Source organism: Solanum dulcamara, chromosome 10, assembly GCF_947179165.1.
Source record: "Solanum dulcamara chromosome 10, daSolDulc1.2, whole genome shotgun sequence".
Classification (NCBI taxonomy): domain Eukaryota; kingdom Viridiplantae; phylum Streptophyta; class Magnoliopsida; order Solanales; family Solanaceae; genus Solanum; species Solanum dulcamara.
In genome coordinates, this window is record NC_077246.1 from 6,347,663 (window position 1) to 6,364,621 (window position 16,959).

Below are 16,959 nucleotides of genomic sequence, written 5' to 3' on the forward strand. Positions count from 1 at the left end.
GTGTTACAATTCCCCATGTTTAACCTAATATATACTTAACTTTTACGCGAGTTGAACCGTTAAAAAAATTGGATATATTAGATCCAGATTTTAAAATGGCAAAATAAGGATTTGAACTAGTATTTGACATCAAGATTTGAACTTGTATTATTTTCTGTCTTTTCGTTTTATAACGACATTGCATATTTATGTTATGGATTATTCTTATTATTGTTTGCTTTCTCAAGTTATTGAAATTGGTACGCCCAGGGTAAGTGGCTTTTCATGTGTCAAGTCATAGTCTACGTCTTTGTACCGTGACACTACATATACAAAAAGATTTTTAAAAAAATGAAAATAAGTGCAGAAAAAAAGTATTTTAACTTGTGTATGTAAAATTTCAGATTAGATTAATCGAATCCTCTTAGACTAGAGATGATAAATAGTTGCGCTATATATACAAATGAATTCTGAATAAATCCAAATATTTATTCATTAGTAAAGGATGTCGGATTTGATTTCCATATTCACATTTATAACGTGTCACTATGATCTTTTTCTTTTATTTTATTTCTCATCCTTCACTTACTAAAGTCACACCCCGCAACTTTTTGACTAGCGGGCAAGAGTATTTAATACTTAAGGAAAGTTGAAAAATTTGTGATTTGACTCATTATATTTTTTAAAATATTTTTTTTAATTTAAAGAATTTATACTAAATCATATTTTTTTCATTTGAAAATTTTAAATTAAATAATTTAACGTAAATCACAAAAAAAAAAAAGGAAAACTGAAGTTGAAACTTAGATACATTCTAGAAAAATTAGAAATAATTTTGAAGCTTCCTTATGCATGTGTGTTCTTTTAAGGATCCTCAAGCCTCATTAGAAACTAATTGTTTGCAAAGTTGATATTTTACCACTCTAAGTAGCTGTTTTTCTAGTTAATAAATTAAAAATGATAATAACAATAACTATTATAATAAATAATAACACAAATTATTATTTTTATTGTCTTACTATAGTTACTATTAGTTTAAGATTGCGGGAATTTAAAATTGATCAAGTCTTTAATTGAAATTCACCTATAAAAGGAGGTCACTAGGCTACTCCAAAATACCCCATATTCACAATGCCTCTAGTATTCTTTACATTTTTAATTCTCTTTTCTAGCTCTATCAAAATGTTTCCCTCTCCCCCTTTCCCTATTGCCTCAATTGACAACTTTCGATTGTCAATCATCCCCACTCTGCACCCTCATTACTATGAACTAGTGAGGCCGCGCCCATTGCAAATTAATCATCAATCGGCTAATGATATTTCATTTTTGGAAAATCATCGATCGATTAGATTTTTTGATGGATTGAACACAATTAACAATAATAATAATGTTAATTATTATCATCCTCTTGTTTTCAATTCTCATGTTATAAATTTTAATTTGGCTCGTCAAGTCCAACAAGAAGTTGGCCAGCAACCTAACAGTGTTGCGTCCGCTTTGCGAGGTAAACCACCTCGCATGCGTTGGACTGATGAGTTAAAAGAAATGTTTCTTGCTGCTGTTGATAAATTTGGTGGGCCTTGGGGTTAGTAAAACGTTTACCCTTTCTATATCACATTGCTATAGTTATTTATTTATTTATGTATGCTCATTTTTTTAATTTACTTTGTAAAATATAAATGTAGGTTTTTTTTTTCTTTTCAATTTGAAGTTTTGATTAATTTAAACTTGCCCCACGTAAAGTCTATTAAAGGGAAAAATATTCTCTACCATTAAAAAGGGCATCCCGGTGCACTTACGCTTTCGCTATGCGCAGGGTTCGGGGAAGGGCCCGACCACAAGGGTCTGTTGTACGCAGCCTTACCTTGCATTTCTGTCAGAGGCTGTTTCCAAGGCTTGAACATGTGACCTCCTGGTCACATGGCAGCAACTTTATGAGTTACTCCAAGGCTCCCCTTCAAAAACATTCTCTACCATTACTTGTTTTATTTTTAAAGTTCGAATTTAAAATGTCTGATAAAAGATAAAGAAATTCTATTCATATCTCACCTCAAGACTTGATGACTGCAGGTAGATCTATCTTTTTTTCACTTTCTTTAAGAAAATATTTGGATGAAATTAAGGGCAAGTACTCACATGATTTTTTTAATATGGCTAAGAAGTCATTAATTTAAAATATAAACTTTTATTTATTTCAAGACACTTCTATTATACCAAAGTAGAAATAATCATATATTGAATTTTCCTTAATTAGTGCTAGTTCTTAGCAATACATATATACATATATTCTTCTTATAAATCTTAATTTGTTTGCAGCGGTTAAGCCAAGGCATATTATGTGTGAAATGGAACACACGGGAATATCTATCCACCAAATTAAGAACCACTTACAGGTTTTGTATAACTCTTCTTCATTTATGATCTTCGTAGATTATTGATTTGTCCATTTATTTATATAATATATTTTTATCTGAACATGCATTTCAATTCGCCTATTTGACACCCTAAACAATAATTCACTATGATATATACTGAAGATATGTTATTAATTTTATGCAGAAGTATAGAGCAAAGCTCAATTCAAATGACGTTGGAGGAAGAAAACGTATAAGTATATATTTCATATGTTTCAATTTATGCGTCTTACTTTACTTTTAGTTTGTTTGATTATCACTTTTATATTTAGTAATTCGTTAATTTCAATATCCACATATTATGTTTAAGATGACAAAAAAAAATTAAAAAAATATTTTGATATGTTATACATATTTTTAATTTAAGAGCATAAAATTTTTAAAAATAATTTACTCTTTAATATTTTTGTGAAAACAGGTAAGGCATCATTTGAAAAGAAACTCGTCCAAGATGTGCAGGTAAGTTCCTCTTACACTTCTTAATTCTTTTTTTTTAAGAAATGAAGAACAAATGACTTAAAAAGAGTTTAGGTTATATATGAGTACTTTTACATTATCACATCCTCTATAGGATATTACTTTCTTAATATTTTTATAAAAAAAAAAGAAGTAAGATTTGCATAACCTATTTGATCAAATCAGCTATCGAAATTAGCAGTTTAATTTGTGTTTGACTAAAATAATTTTAAGAATAACTTTTGTTAGTTGTTTGCGTCTGATCAATATTTTCAAAAACTACTTTTATATGTCAAATTGCGAAAAATTGAAGAAAGTTACTACTAACTTTAATTCAGTAAATACAAATTTTTGCTATGGGTGATTTTCTTCTTAAAGGCAAAAAATACAATTATTTTTATACTTGGGAGAAACTACATTTTTCAGTTTTTACTACTAGTTAAATATTTGTTCCTTCACCAAAAAGTTTGATCAAACATCATCATTCATTGTATAAATTTTAAAAAAAAAAAAAAAAAGAGGAAGCACTTTTTTTAGAAGACAAATATGTCAGTAATTTTGAAATAAGGTTGATTATCTGTTGCAACAAATATAAAAATTCTTTCTACTATCTGTATATATTATGGGTGTTAAATAGACAGATTGAGCTGATTTTAGGGTGTTAATGGCCAATCCAAACTTAAACAGATTAAGCGTATTATATTTTTATGAGCTAATTTTATCACTTCTAATTTTTAAGCGTACATAAATGTAGGAGCAGTCAAAAAATGTTGATGATAATGTCTACATCCCTCAGCTTCCGACTGAGGCGGAGACGATGGAAGTTCCGATGATTGAAAATGTTTTCATGGAAGAATTTCTGAAATGGCAATAGTGCAAGATATTTAATTTGTGACAATATACTATTACTATAGCACAAGTTTTTGTGCGTTTCTTTGGTTTTGGAGTTCGAGAGAACCTTTTAATTAGGAAGTTTATGGAAGTTTGAATTTTATCTCCTTAGATTTGTCTCCTTTGGCAAATTAATAGTTTATGGAATTTAAACATTTCTAGTTAATCGGTTATGTTTTTTAAGATAGATTTCTTCGTGATGAACTCGAATTTGAAACCTTTGAAATTGAAAAAAAAAATCTTGATGAAAAACGCTTACCTCTTTATATACTATTTTATAATGTACGAATCTAAATTGATCGTTCACTATTTTTAGATGATTGATGTTTATACCAAAACACACCATTGATGGTTAAACAAAAAATGTTTGCTAATAAGGTACTTCTGGATTTCCTGGCTTTTAATAAGTTCTCTAGATGCCTCAGATGATGATCACTTGGATTTACTGGCTTTTGATCCCATTTTTCTTGTCAATTTTGAAAGTTGTAATCATAATCTTTTTGTCTTGGGGTACAAGTTCCATGTTAAGTTCCTATTGTTTTATGTCCTAATGCCTTGGATTCTTCTGTCTTTTGCTTCTATATTTATTCTAAAACACAAAACCACATACTTTATATAGTCCTGTATAAAAATCTTTAAAATGGCACCACTATTGGGTGTTTGGTTGTATATGTTATGTTTAAGAGTGCTAAGCAGCTTGTATAGTGTGCACACTTCTTAATATGGTTGTTGACAGTTAAATCTTCTGTTTAAGTGTTATTATGGTCTTTTTAAGACAAGTTTCATAAAACTGTGAGTCTTTCATGCAAATTCTTTTTGTTTGGATGGTCGGTACACAGAGGCAGACCCATATATTGTCACGATTCAATTCACCGAATCGTGCGGGCACCTAATCTAACACCTAGGTAGGAGAATCTTCAACCCCTTAAATAAAAGAACATGCGGAAGTTGACAAAATGCAGATCAAAAGTCTAAAAGAAATAGAAGAACGCTATATGTTAAATTAAAAACTCTCTAAGGTTTAATATAAGAACACTTTAACTGTCACGCTCCGAGAGGGTACCTTAGGCATGGACAGCACTCAGAAGCCATTGCTGGCTCCCAAGCGAACCACTTGGCCTGATCACACATTCATTGATTCAGCGGAAGACTTAGCTTAAGAGAAAAATAAATCTTAGTGGGCTAACTCGATCGTCAATCTCCATCATTCAAATCAAAAACATAGTTTGAAAGAAAACTAATCAAGAGTTAAAGACATCAAAATAAATACATCACTATCTCTATGAAGCCTCTATCTCTACTATCTAAATGGTGTCAATGACAAGTTCATGGCTACCTCAAAAAAATTACTCATAAGTAATGGAAAGAATGAATATGATCTCTCTGAAGGCAAGGAGGTCTCACCACTATCAGGAAAGAAATAGATCTTCAACGAAGAGCCTGTTGATGATCTCTAACACCTGTCCTCGCATCATAAAATGATGCAGGCCCAAATGGACGTCAGTACGTGGAATGTACGAATATGTAATATGGCAAAATGAAACAATAATACATCAAAGGTACTCAAGATAGTATGAAACTCACCCAACTCAGTATGATATGCAAGTATAAAATATATCAATGCTTTAAGAAGGACTCAGTAATATGCAACTTATTCAAAACATGTCATATACTTTCATACATAATCTAGGAGTCTCTCTTAACCGACAACAATCCCACCACCTATAAGTAGGTGATGTACAATGAACCGACGTCGTTGCCACATCTGTTCAATACTTGCCAAGGTAAAGGACAAATCTACCAATCTGGATCCACCAATCAATCAAGTGCTATCTTTTTAGGACAATGAAATAGGGAAACATCCGACTTTAATGGTCCAATCCTCTCCTACACTGTCTACGTAGTTATTGAGTTTTACTCTCGCTTAATTCGATTCTCGATACTACTCCCAAAACTCAAAATGATCATTCAACTTAAACAAATGAATTCAATCAAAACTTTCGACTAGTCTCATTGGACCCCCATCAAAACTCAATCCCATCTCAATCATTATGCTCTTTCAAATCAACTCAATCAAATCCACTCATTGAGATTAAATACTCAACTCTTTTCAATCTCTTTAAAACATGCAATTTTGACTCAAAATAATGCATAGCAAAATCACGATCAAAATAGTTAAAATTCTTAAAGACTTTTTCAATTCAACTCGGGCTCGACTCAAAAATCTTTAATTTGGTAGGTCATGGTCCACCCAATTCATTATATTCTAGGAGATATAGTCGGTTGAAGTTGATCCTTATACGAACTCATTCGGAAATTTAGCCGATATAAATTCTTTGGATTTGGCTTGGTTTTAGGGATACCTTATGATCCTAAATCACATCTAATACCGTTCAAATACTTAGGAATTTATCCTAACTCTTATATAAAATTACAAGTCATTCAGTTCGAGTTTACACACATATGAAGAATAGTTCGAGTCTTGGCGAAAAAAATTTGGGGTGTTACATTAACACCCCAAGGATACAAGTCTAAACAAGTAAAAGAGCATCTAAGAGTATAATTTATAAATAAAAACAAGACATCTCCCACCATAAGGAAGGAAGAGCAGAAGTTGTTAGAGAACCATCTTCGTCTTCACCTAAAAAACATCACTAACCATGTAACCAGACTATGCCAAGCGGCATAGAAGATTAGTATCAGTACAAACAACACATACTAGTAGGTATCATGTGTTAATCTGATACCCATCGCATAATATAAAGAAATCAACACGAAGGAAACATTCTTTTAAGGAAATACACTCATCAAACCTTTATGCACAAACTCTTATCATTCCCATTAACGTCATTAAAGTCGCTCAAGCCTAACTTTCATCCCTTCTAGTTGATCCGCTGCCAAATCTAATACAGATCAAGGCCTAGCCCTTCAATCACATAGAGGAGTTTTCAAACTATGGATCACCACTAACTATATCTAACTAGTCTACTACCTGTAGCTTTCACACCAACACCTGGCTCTAGAATAATTAGCATCTCACTTGAAAAAAAAAATTTAGGTGGACTAAGGCTCATATTTTAACCACACTGGCCTGTCATGGGGGGACCTAACCCGCTCTAGTGGCCTCGCCACAGTGGGATTCCTCCCGCCAAAGCAGCCTGCCCGGAGATAAAATCTCCGAATTCTCTCCCAATCCCCCAATAAGACAACATCAATAACTAAATCTAAATCACTAATATTACTAGACCATATATCAACTGCTCTCCACTTGTTTGCCCATGACCTCATACCTACGATACAGACGCATCTAGCCACCATAACATAATCCAAACAGACATATACAGATGCACATTACAAATTTATCATTTCAAGAGCAATAAACAATTTCACAGGGTAAATCTCAAATACAACAGTCAACATGGTAACACTTGGACCTTCAGTCCTTTCATATCAATTATTACATAGAATGAGCATGCTCAATTATAATTAGGTCAGTTTCTCTCTCATCACACATATCGTCAAGATCAATTCACAGATGATAGTCACATAATAGTTCTCTCATTAAACCCATACTTAAACTGTTGGTGTGTCGGCGTGACACTCGATCCATTAGTTAGTATTATACCTCAAAAATTAGCAAAATACCCCTAAAGGATAGCGTGCTCACATAATGTATCATCCCTAACCTTTTTAGTCAATTCGAGGTTAGAATATCAATCAAGAGGGGAAATCATATGGGAAAGTGGTCTCGATTGAGTTTTAGGGCAACCAGGTCAAAAGATAATTTTTTGAGGCAAAAACAACCTAATCAGAAGAGTGCGTGATAGGTCCGTATCGCGGACCTGCACCTAGTTCATTTTCTCACTTTGCTCATAAAATTCATTGGTCAAGTACGTTTTATGTGTTGCCCGACTTTTGTACATAAATCGCATTTGACCAATGCGATTTATGTGTATTTTTTTGTATGTTTTTCAATTTCAGTGAGGGGAATTTTAATCTTTTTCTCACCCCTCCTATACTCAATCCACGTCATTTTGAGGTTGTTTTCGACCCCATATAAGTTTTTAAGCATGATTTTCTTATCAATTACGCTCTTAAACTTTGAGAACTAGGACAGAAGAGAAAAAAGGCTAGGTTTAGAGAAATCAAGTCGAATCTCCAACGTTTGATTGTTCAATCTTCATCCCAAGTATGTAAGGCTAATTATAGCGTTGGATTGAGTTCATCCACGCGCCTTCTAGATTGTATCGTTAAACAGTTGAGTTAAGTTTTATCCCTAGTTTTCTTGAGTTCTGAATGAGTAATTTCTCCGTTCATTGAGTTCTATATAATTATATATCGAGATTATTATTGATTCTACACCTTGAATTATTGAGATTTTTGTCCATGATTTCATTCACATGAATCCTAGTTGAGTTTCGAAGTTTCATAAATCGAATTCTTGAATTATTTATAATTCCTATTGAGTTTTGTATATGAATTTCATTGTGTTATTGTGTGTGTGTGTATATATATATATATATATTATAATATTTTTTGATGAGTTTTTGAGTTGAGTTTTGTTGAGAGTATGGATTCGTGTTTGTATTCACATGAACCCTAATTAAAATTTCATTTGTATTTTTTATGCATTGATGGAGTCTTTTTTTAAAGAATGATTTGAGAACGTTTTGCATTAATTAAATTATGCATTATTTTGAGTTTAAAAAATGACTATTTTCGTCTTTGATTGAGAAAGAGTTTGATCATGAGTTGAGTTTGAGAATCCTCTTAATTATTATTTTGAGCATGAGTTTGAGAAATTCCTTAATTATTATTTTGAACCTGAGTTTTAGAAGTCCCTTAATTTTTGTTTTGAACTGAGTATTTTGAGTATAAACGAATTAAGAATTATTACATTAAAACATATATTTTGAAATTGAGTTGAGAAGTTAAATTATATATTTATTTTTAAATGCATTCACTGAGTTGAGATTATACTTATTTTAAAGAGAAGAGATGAGTTAAGATGAGTTGAGTTTTGAGCTAAAGTCCAAAAGAGACTAATTGAGTATTTTATTCATTATATGAGCATAATAAAGTATTTTGAGAGTAGTATTGAGCACCAATATGGGATAAGCCCATAAACTACGTAGTCAGCGTATGATAGGATCATGACCGTTAATTCGAGCGACTCCTAACTAGTTCCGAAATGATGGACTATGAGAAATTTTAGATCCAATGAGTTTGAGCGTCCTTTACCCTGGCGAGGTATTGGACGACTGTGATAACGACAGTTTTTAAGCGTTGTATCATCACTAGCTCATAAGTGATGGTTGTCGATTAGAGAAACTCTCCAAGAGAAAAAATTATATTTTTATATATTAAGTTGCATCTCTTATTGCATATCATTTAAAACATTGTATTATTTTATTTCATGCTTTATTGAGCTGAGTCATTTCAGAGTGAGTCCCTTGAGTTAAGTTGCATGAGGTTGAGTATTGTTGATTGTGTTCCTTTCCAGCTATTTTACATACTCGTACATTCCATATACTGACACCATTTGGCTTGCATCATTTTATGATGTATACACGTGTATTAGAGATCATCAACAGGCGTATCATTGAGGATCTATTTCTCCAGTTTTGGTGAGACCTCTTTGCATTCGGAGGAGCTTCTTTCTTTTCAGTCATTCCTTTATTATTTAGTAGTTTTTTGAGTTAGCCGTGGACTTGTCTCAACACTTTCTTATGAGTCAGTTAGAGGCTTCATAGACAGAGTAGAGTTGAGTATAATGATTCTTTCAGAGTTTGTTTTTAAACTATAATTTTAGCATTGAGTTTGTGACGTTGAGTTACATTATACTTTAAGTATTTTTAATCTATTATTTATTTATTAATAGTGATGTTTTTAAATGCCCACATGAGTTAATTATCTATTGAGTCGAGTCTTTCGCTGAGTGATTGAATAAGTGACCGATCAAGTGGTTCGCTTGGGGCTAGCGATGGTCTTCGAGTACCTGCCATGCCTAGGGTACCCTCTCAGAGCATGACAGTTATTATGTGTCGAAACGTGACATCTGCTCCAATATCACAAACACCAATGCAATCACATTCCATAATGAATAGTTCACATAGAGCCCGTTTGGATGGATTTAAAAAAAGTAATTTTTATTTATGAAGTGCTTTTAGAACTTTGAAGTGCTAAAAGTTATTTTTATAAATAAGCAGTTGAGTGTTTAGATAAAAGTGCTTAAATAAGGAAAATAATGTGAATTTTAGGGTTAAAAGAATAAAAAGGGTAGTTTGGAAATTTAGTTAAAATATAAGGGATATAAAAGTAATTTCCATGGTCAAAGAAAATGACTTTAAGCACTTAGGAAAAAAAATTAGGATTCCTAACTTTTCATTTTTGACTGACTTTAAAAACTTTATGGCTTAAAGTTAGCACTAGGCAAACACGTCCAAAAGCTAAAAAGGGGCTTTAAGTTGGTTTTAACCAACTTAAAGCCCATCCAAACGGGCTCATACTTGCACAATCAAGTTATAGATTCATTGCATGTAATTGTTCACAAATAGTGATTTCATTAGTTTCATTCTATATTTTTCTTCCTTAACAATATTTTATCAAGTCTTCGTTATTCAAGCCATCACTTTTGGTAGAGCAAGTTCAAAATTATGGATTTCACGGTCTTGAAATTATAGACCAATCACAATAACATATCAATCATCCAACCGCAATAATTAAATGCATGGAAAACATCACTGTATTACTCAATCGCTATTAAGAGTCTCTCTATGATATAGACTAAACCATAACATATGGCCACAGGCAATCAAATAGGTTCATGGCATGAAATCTATCAACAGTAAGTCATTTACATTCACCCTTTATTTCATTTTTCATATTACTCAAGTAATTCACAGGAAATAATCAGCATGAACACACACAATTATTTGTATAAACACATTCCTATATATACATCAATAGCCTATAATCCCCAAGTCTCAGGATTTTTTTATGCTCCAGCTATTGTCTACACTTAATCTCACAAGAATTATTGGCCTTCTAAGCAGTTTCACCAAGGTTAATATTCAAAGATTGGACCTTTATCACTAGTCACATAATAATCATGACCCATATCATAAATTCCCACTCTATACAACAATAGACAATTATTTAACCATTCAGACTCCATGCCCAAAGTTCTAGACATGAAATCTCACATCAATCTACGTAGCCTAATTGGGCGCCAAACAATTGTAGAAGGATTATAGCACGATCCCTAATTTTTGGAAGGAGAAACTATGGAGACGAACCTGAAATCCGTGGCTTGTAGCCTTTTTTGAGCTAGAATTCTCTTCTTTCCTTCTTTCCAAGCCTAGAGCAGCTTTTGGGGGGTTCCTAAGGTAATCCTCATCTATTTTGGCACTTAAGGAAAAATGAGATAATAAAAATTCAATCCTTTTTTGTATTCTGGCCCATCAAATCCTGCTACGGCGGCCTAATTCCCGCCACAGCGGCCTCAGCACAACAGTGCTCAGTAAAATGGGCATAACTTTTACTCTGAGCTCCAAATGAGACAAATTCAGTGGCATTGAAAAGAAGACTCATAGACCTTTAATTTGATAGGTTATGAGCCACCTAATTCACTATACACTGAGAGTTATGGTCGTTTGAAGTTGACCCTAGTTTAAACTCAAGTGCGAAACTAAATCAAAAAGACACTTTCAACTTAACTTTGAGATAGGAGCATTGCACAACCTTAATCCACAACCAATGGACTCGCATACGAAGGAATTGATCCTAATCTTATGATGAATGAGATTTGTATACCTTTACCAAATATATTTTTAATAATGACGAAGTAGGTTGTTACATATATATAGGTAAAAGTGCATGTGTAGCCGTTAATTCAAAAAAAATCATGTGCATATATATATATATATATATATATATATATATTGAGAAACTGGCATATAAGCAACAATGCACCCATAGACAAGAGCTTAGAAGTGCAAATTAGACTGCTGGTTTAAGTCAATGCACCTGCCAGCCTGACCAGGGATCGATTACGGCTATAATTCGAACTCATGACCATCCAATATAACAAATCCACCTTGACCATTAAGATATCTCATTTAATTCTTTTAAGAATAGTAAAGTCTATATATTAACTTAAAGGCTTAAACTCATATTATAACAAAATAAAATCTAAGTATTAGCTTAGAGCTCATCTTTGATCTATATATTTATATTTAATATTTTTCAGTATTGTTCAAGTCATTATTGACCAATAGACTATGACATTATCCATTAATTGTCATTGAAAGTTTTGTTAATGCCTAAATTAAGATAATATTGATACACCCACAAACTTCAAATCATGGATTTGCCTCTGTTGATACATATTGTTTCATAATATATTATATTATATTGTATTGTGTTGTATTGTATTATATTATTTTGATGAATAAAAATTTGAATAAATTGTATTATTTTTCATTATTACATAATGTCACACATTAACAATTTGAAAAAAATAATCTACAAGAAAAATGGAGTTCTTGTTAGAACTAGTGTACAAATAAAGTTATCAAATAATAAGTAAAAAGAAATGAGGAGAGAAAAAAAGATAACAACACGATAATACCAAATCAACCGCTACATAAAATTTAAGTAATGATCAATTTAACAACACAATACAATTAAGTATAAATAGCAATCAAAATAAATTTATATTTATATTGACAACACAAATAATACAATAGAGAACAACCATTAAAAATATGGAAAAGGGGGCAAATATACCCTTGGCTAGTAAGATGACTCATATAAACAGAGCATATTTATCTTTGTCGACTAATAAATAAAGCATATTCACCTTTTTTGTAACATACTCGTATTTATTAAATTTTTTAAAAAATATTTTTTAATTTCAGAAACACCACTTGACTTTAAAAATTACTTCATCTACTTTTTTTAAAGTTGGATTGGGTCTGAAAGAGCAAAATAGGAATGAAGTGTTATAATATAAACTAAATTATCAAAATAAGACGGAGGGAATAAAAGAGAAGAAAGTAGAAAACAGAGGAGGTAAATATATTTTTCGTGTGTATCTGCAATCTCTCCATGCCCATATATATAGGCATAAAAGATGATTAAATGTCAAGTGGGTAAGTTGCCCACTTACAAGTGGGGCCCACTTGGAAAACATCTAATACCTAATATTTTCCACTTTGAAATCATCCAATATCTAACACTCCCCCTTGGATGTCCACGTGTAATGAAAAATTCTAGTAAAAGAATAAATATACATAGTTATCATGAATTTTCATAGATGTTGTGCCTCGTTAAAAACCTTACTTAGGAAAAACTCAGTGGGAAAAAACCTAGTGAAGGAAAAAGAGTACACACATATGGTAATACGCCTTGAATGCTGCCTCATTAAAAACCTTGCCAGGAAAACCTAGTGGGACAAAAACCGTGGTTAAGGAAAAAAGAGTGCAACGCGTATTTTACTCCCCCTGATGAAAACTTCATTTGATATTTTGGAGACGGGGCATTCCAACCTTATGTCTTAGCTTCTCAAAAGTTGATGTTGGTAATGCCTTTGTGAATAAATCTGCAAGATTATCACTTGAACGAACTTGTTGTACATCAATTTCACCATTCTTCTGAAGATCATGTGTGAAGAATAATTTTGGTGAAATGTGTTTCGTTTTGTCTCCTTTTATGAAGCCACCTTTCAATTGAGCTATGCACGCGACATTGTCTTCGAATATAATTGTGGGTATTTTAACATTATTTTTCAGACCACATCTTTCTTTGATGAATTGTATCATCGATCTCAACCATACACATTCTCTACTTGCTTCATGAATTGTTATTATTTCAGCATGATTTGAAGAAGTAGCAACAATGGACTGTTTTGTAGATCGCCATGATATAGCAGTCCCTCCGTGGGTAAACAGATAACCTGTCTGAGATCGAGCTTTATGTGGGTCTGATAAATAACTTGCATCTGCATAACCAATAAGGTCTGCGCAACCTTTGTTAGTATAAAACAAACCCATATCAATAGTACCCTTCAAGTATCGCAAAATATGTTTGATACCGTTCCAATGCCTTCGCGTTGGGGATGAACTATACCTTGCTAGCAAATTAACAAAAAATGTTATGTCAGGTCTAGTTGCGTTAGCAAGATACATAAGTGCACCAATAGCACTGAGATATGGTACTTCAGGACCAAGAATTTCTTCATCCTCTCCTAGAGGTCGAAATTGATCTTTTTCCACTTCAAGTGATCGAACAATCATTGGAGTACTTAATAGATGTGCTTTGTCCATGTAAAATCTTTTTAAGATTTTTTTAGTGTAGGCAGATTGATGGACAAAAACTCCGTCTGCTAAATATTCAATTTGCAGACCTAGACAAAATTTTGTCTTTCCAAGGTCTTTCATTTCAAATTCTTTCTTTAGATATTCAATTGTCTTTTGGACCTCTTCAGGGGTTCCAATGAGATTTATGTCATCAACATAAACGGCGAGTATAACAAACTCTGATTCCGTTTTCTTAATAAAAACACATGGACAAATGACATTATTTATATAGCCTTCATTTATCAAGTACTCACTGAGGCGATTATACCATATACGCTCTGATTGTTTTAAACCATATAATGATCTTTGCAGTTTTATTGAGTATATTTCTCGAGACTTTTTACATGCTTCAGGCAATTTTAATCCATCTGGAATTTTCATGTAAATTTCATTATCAATTGAACCATAAAGGTAAGCTGTAACTACATCCATTAGATGTATTTCAAGATTTTTATGTACAGCTAAACTGATGAGATATCGAAAAGTTATTCCATCCATAACTGGTGAATATGTTTCTTCATAATTGACTCCGGGTCTTTGAAAGAATCCTTGTGCAACAAGGCGTGCCTTATATCTTACAATTTCATTTCTCTCATTTCGTTTTCTAACAAAAACCCATTTATAGCCAACTGGTTTTACACCTTCAGGGGTTTGGACTACAGGTCCAAAAACCTCACGTTTAGCAAGTGAGTCTATTTCTGATTGAATTGCCTTTTGCCATTCTGGCCAATCACATCTACGTCGACATTCTTCGACGGATTTAGGCTCAAGACTTTCACTATCTTGCATGAGGTTAATTGCAACATTATATGCAAAAACATTATCCACCGTAATTTTCGATCGATCTAGATTTATCCCATCATTGGTAGAACTTATTGAAAGTTCTTCATTCACTTGAGTCTCGGGTTCACTGATTTCTTCAGAAATATCAGGAATACTCAAATCTTGACCTTCTTCAGGAGGTTCTTGTGTAGTATCATCTTTATTATTTCTTACGCTTCTCTTTCTAGGATTTTTATCCTTTGAACCCAATGGTCTACCACGCTTCAGGCGTGTTTGGGATTCAGAAGTTATGATACTTGTAGATGGTCCTTTTGGGACATCAATCCGGATAGGTACATTCACTGCAGGGATATGTGACTTAGCTATCCGTTTCAAATCAGTAAATACATCTGGCATTTGATTTGCTATTTTCTGCAAGTGGATGATCTTCTGGACTTCCTGTTCACATGTGCGGGTATGTGGATCAAAATGTGATAGTGATGAAACTTTCCACGCAATTTCTTTTTCTTTTTCGGGTTCCTTTTTCTCTCCCCCTAATGGCGGGAAAATTGTTTCATCAAACCGACAATTTGCAAATCGAGCAGTGAATAAGTCTCCAGTCAATGGTTCAAGGTATCTAATTATGGAGGGTGAGTCAAACCCGACATATATGCCCAACCTTCGTTGAGGGCCCATTTTTGTACGCTGTGGTGGTGCTACAAGCACGTATACCGCACAACCAAAAATTCTTAAATGGGCTATATTTGGTTCATGACCAAATACTAATTGTGACGGAGAGTATTTATTATAATGTGTCGGTCTTAGACGTACAAGTGCTGTTGCATATAAAATAGCATGACCCCAAACAGTAATTGGCAATTTTGTTTTCATTAGTAGAGGTCTTGCTATCAATTGTAGGCGCTTTATAAATGGCTCTGCAAGGCCATTTTGAGTATGAACATGAGCAACAGGATGTTTAATTTTTATCCCAATTGATAAGCAATAATCATTAAATGCTTGGGATGTAAATTCTCCAGCATTATCAAGGCGAATGACCTTAATTGGATAATCTGGGAATTGCGCTCTCAATCTTATTATTTGTGCTAATAACTTCGCAAACGCCAGGTTGCGAGATGATAACAGGCACACATGAGACCATCTAGATGATGCATCTATTAGGACCATAAAATATCTAAACAATCCACTAGGTGGATGAATAGGTCCACATATATCTCCATGTATACGTTCTAAAAATCCAGGAGATTCGATGTCAACCTTCAGGGTCGATGGTCTGGCAATTAATTTGCCTTGATAACAAGCAGCACATTAAAATTCATCATTTGTAAGAATCTTCTGGTTCTTTAACGGATGTCCAGTTGAATTTTCAAGAATTCGTCTTATCATTATTGATCCGGGATGACCTATTCGATCATGCCATAGCACAAATATATTTGGATCAGTAAACTTCTGGTTTACGATCATATTTGCTTCAATTGCACTAATTTTTGCATAATATAGGCCAGATGACAGAGTTGGTAATTTTTCCAAAATATATTTCTGGCCTGAGACACTCTTGGTTATACCAAGATATTCAATATTCATTTCATTTAATGTCTCAACATGATATCCATTTCTGCGGATATCTTTAAAACTTAACAAGTTTCTTGGGGATTTAGAAGAAAATAGTGCATCTTCTATAACAATTTTTGTCCCCTTAGGCAGAATTATAGTAGCTCTTCCGGAGCCTTCTATCATTTTTGAATTACCAGAAATTGTAGTAACATTAGCTTTTCTTCTAAATAAATTGGAAAAATATTTCTCGTCTTTAAATATATCATGGGTTGTTCCACTATCAATTACACAAATATCCTCGTGATTTATCATTGATCCAAACAAAATTTGAGGCATTTTCATATTTTCTTCAATAAGAAATAAAATACGTATTAACACATGGTATATTACACAATTTTTTATTTATTTACATTGATTAGAAAAATACAAACATCATATTTAATACAGATAAAAAAAATATTTACATATTATTAGTCCTGTCAATATTCATATTTTCGTCTGGAAAATTAAAGAAATCAGCTACA